The sequence below is a fragment of the Muntiacus reevesi genome, chromosome 1 (assembly GCF_963930625.1).
Source record: "Muntiacus reevesi chromosome 1, mMunRee1.1, whole genome shotgun sequence".
Classification (NCBI taxonomy): Eukaryota; Metazoa; Chordata; class Mammalia; order Artiodactyla; family Cervidae; genus Muntiacus; species Muntiacus reevesi.
The window spans coordinates 138,246,509-138,249,492 of NC_089249.1; the positions used below are offsets into that span (position 1 = coordinate 138,246,509).

Below are 2,984 nucleotides of genomic sequence, written 5' to 3' on the forward strand. Positions count from 1 at the left end.
GTCCTTCCAATGAACACCCAGGACTGATCTCCTTTAGGATGGACTGGTTGGATCTCCTTGCAGTCCAAGGGACTCTCAAGAGTCTTCTCCAACACCATAGTTCAAAAGCATCAATTTTTTGGCGCTCAGCTTTCTTTATAGTCCAACTCTCACATCCATACATGACCACTGGAAAAACCGTAACCTTGACTAGATGGAAATTTGTTGGCAAAGTAATGTCTTTGCTTTTTAATGTGCTATCCAGGTTGGTCATAACTTTCCTTCCAAGGAGTAAGCGTCTGCAGTGATTTTGGAGCCCAGAATAATAAAGTCTGACACTGTTTTCACTGTTTCCCCATCTATTTCCCATGAACTGAGCATAAAGACCAAGAAAAACATTTTAGCCCAAAGGTTTAGGCCAGTAAAGCACTAGAACCATTAATAAATCAAGTCTATTGATCAATTTTTATTTGATGGACAATACACTTTTAAAAAGTTTGCATTATTTGTCAACAAATAAAAATGGAAGAAATTTCATAAAAATCTAGGCTTCCACCTTCTCTTTAAAAATGGAAAGTTTTGGGACTTCCCTGTCAGAGAAGACTCCATGCTTCCAATGCAAGGCACATGGGTAACTAAGTCCTACATGCTGCATGGCCAAAATTAAGAAATAAATAAAATAATTGTTGGGTAATCAAGAAATGGAAAGATAAGTCAAAAATAATTTTCAAAGACTTTACTTTCAGGGATCATTTCTATAGTTCGTTGTTACAGAAGTTTCTCTGATCGTGTAGAGCACCCGAAACCACGAGGAGGAGACGCAGCGTTCTCTCCTGAGCGTGAAGCCGGCCCTTGGTGTTGCTTCTGCAGCTGCCGTTGGCCATTGATGATCGTTCTTCTTTTCCTTTTTGGAGAAGAAGAGGGAGAGAACGTAGTCTGAGTGGCTTCGGGTGTTATTTGAAAAACTAATAATAATAATTTTCAAAAAAGGAAAGTTTTGTCAGCATTGGGCTCAAACTGACAGGCAGGAAAAATCCAGTGAAGTTGAATGCTGACTGCCCCATCAAACAGGATACACTAATCTGTTGCAATCCCCACCACTCCCTTGTGTCACACCTGGCCTCTTTAACCAAATTACTTATCAGTTCATCTATAAGCATTTGAGTTTTTAAGACCATGTCAAAGATATAGATGATATTTTAGCCGAATGACTGTACAAGATTGCTAAAGCTATTCTTAAAAGTGAATCTCAGAAAAAGAAAAATATTTACATATTGGAGGGTTCTTTTGAGTTGTCATTTAAATTTATTGCAGTTTACCACATTTCCCCCCACCACTTCACAAGCAATCATCCTCATTGAATCAACATCCCTAAATTACAATTCAATTCAAATTATATTCTAAATATATACTTTGCTTCATAGAAATAATGATTAAGAGTCTAAAAGGTATCTTATGTTCAACCTTCTTAATTTAGGAGAAGAGAATAGAAGGAAGCATAGGGAGCTAAGGTAATATGTTCCAGGTTAGGAACCATACTACATGGCATAATTGGAATTTAAACTCTTGTCTTAACTCTTCCAAATTAAATTTTAAAATGATAATTTCTTTGGTTTAGGATCTTTGGAAATACGTTTGGTGTAAAATATTGCAAAAATTATTACAAAAGCTTACAGATTTTAATAGGTTAACATATATGTACTTACCACCCAACTTATTAGACTGGAAAATGTCTTTAGGTTTGGGAAAGAAATAGTTTAGATAAAACTGAAACCCTTCCCAGAAGTTCTCCCCAAAGTCTCACTTCCCTCCTTCCTCAGAGATAGCCATTATGCCAAATTTGGTATTTTTCATTTAGAAAGGCCTTGAAAAGGAAATAAATTCTAAAATTAATTATAATTTATGGAGAGATTTTATTCTTATTAACCTGTGTGAACCTAACAATGCTAAAAAGAGAATGCATGTAAAGTTTATTTACAGATACAAATATCCCAAAAAAAGAAATAGCCATTCCAAATATGCCTCCCAGAAAAGTCCCTAATTGAAACTTAGTGTTACTGACTCAGGATGATACATGAGATTCATTGATTTCAGTAAGAACTAAATCCTGTTTCTCCAAGAATTAAAATGAAGAGAGGCACTGCTAGACAAGGCCAGGTTCATGGGCATGTAACCTCTGCAATCACGCAAAGCTCAAAGGGTCCCATACTTGGCTTAAGGCTCTGCTATTGCTTTCTTGAAATTCGGGAGAATTGTTAAACAACGGGCCCCACATTCTGCACTAGGTCCTGTCAATTTTGTGGCTGGTTCTGGTCTCAGCGTACGTGAGAGCCCAACTGAATCTTCCATCGTCAACTCTCTCTTCCTGGGGTGCAGCCCGCCTTCTAGTGACTCCTGAGCTGGAAGCAGCTGCCTCACTTGCTTTGTCCTCAGGAGGGTGCTGTTCCGCCTCTAATGCTCAGTTCTAATCTTAGACGCAGACTTCTTGCCTAGTTTCCCGTGCACAGCTGTATATAAACCAGGGAAAGTTTAAGTAGGGTTTTTAAGGCCATGTTACTTCAAAACGGAAATGGACATGGAAATATTGATAGATAAGAATTACAGTCATTTGTTGAGCTCTTACTCTGTGCCAGGTGTTTTGCTAAGGACCACAAATGTAGTATATCTTTAATCGGCATGACACCTTATGAGATAGATGTTTTTATCTCCATTTTATAGTAAGAAAACTGAGTACCAAGAGTTTAAGTACCTTCCCAAGGGCAGATAGCTACTAGGAGGAAGAATTAGAATTTGAGCCTTGTCCTGCCTGCCTCCAGAGACTTTTGTTTGTTTTAATCTTTCTGATAGACAGACCTAACTTAATCTAATTATAGATCCTTTGAGTAAATCGCTTCATTTTTGTATTTCAAAAAGGTCTCTAGAGCAAAACAACATCAAAGTAAGAGGGATCTGTTAATCTCACTGGATCAATGGCTTTCTAAGCTTAGTAAATCATTCCTAGGTTA

General features: G+C 37.5%; 1 non-coding gene across 1 annotated transcript; it reads left to right on the forward strand.

Moving 5' to 3' along the window:
- Window positions 1-709: 709 nt before the first annotated feature.
- On the forward strand, window positions 710-924 carry LOC136156558 (small nucleolar RNA U3). Its single transcript, XR_010661074.1, has one exon. It is a non-coding gene; the product is annotated as a small nucleolar RNA U3 (small nucleolar RNA).
- The last annotated feature ends 2,060 nt before the right edge of the window (window positions 925-2,984 follow it).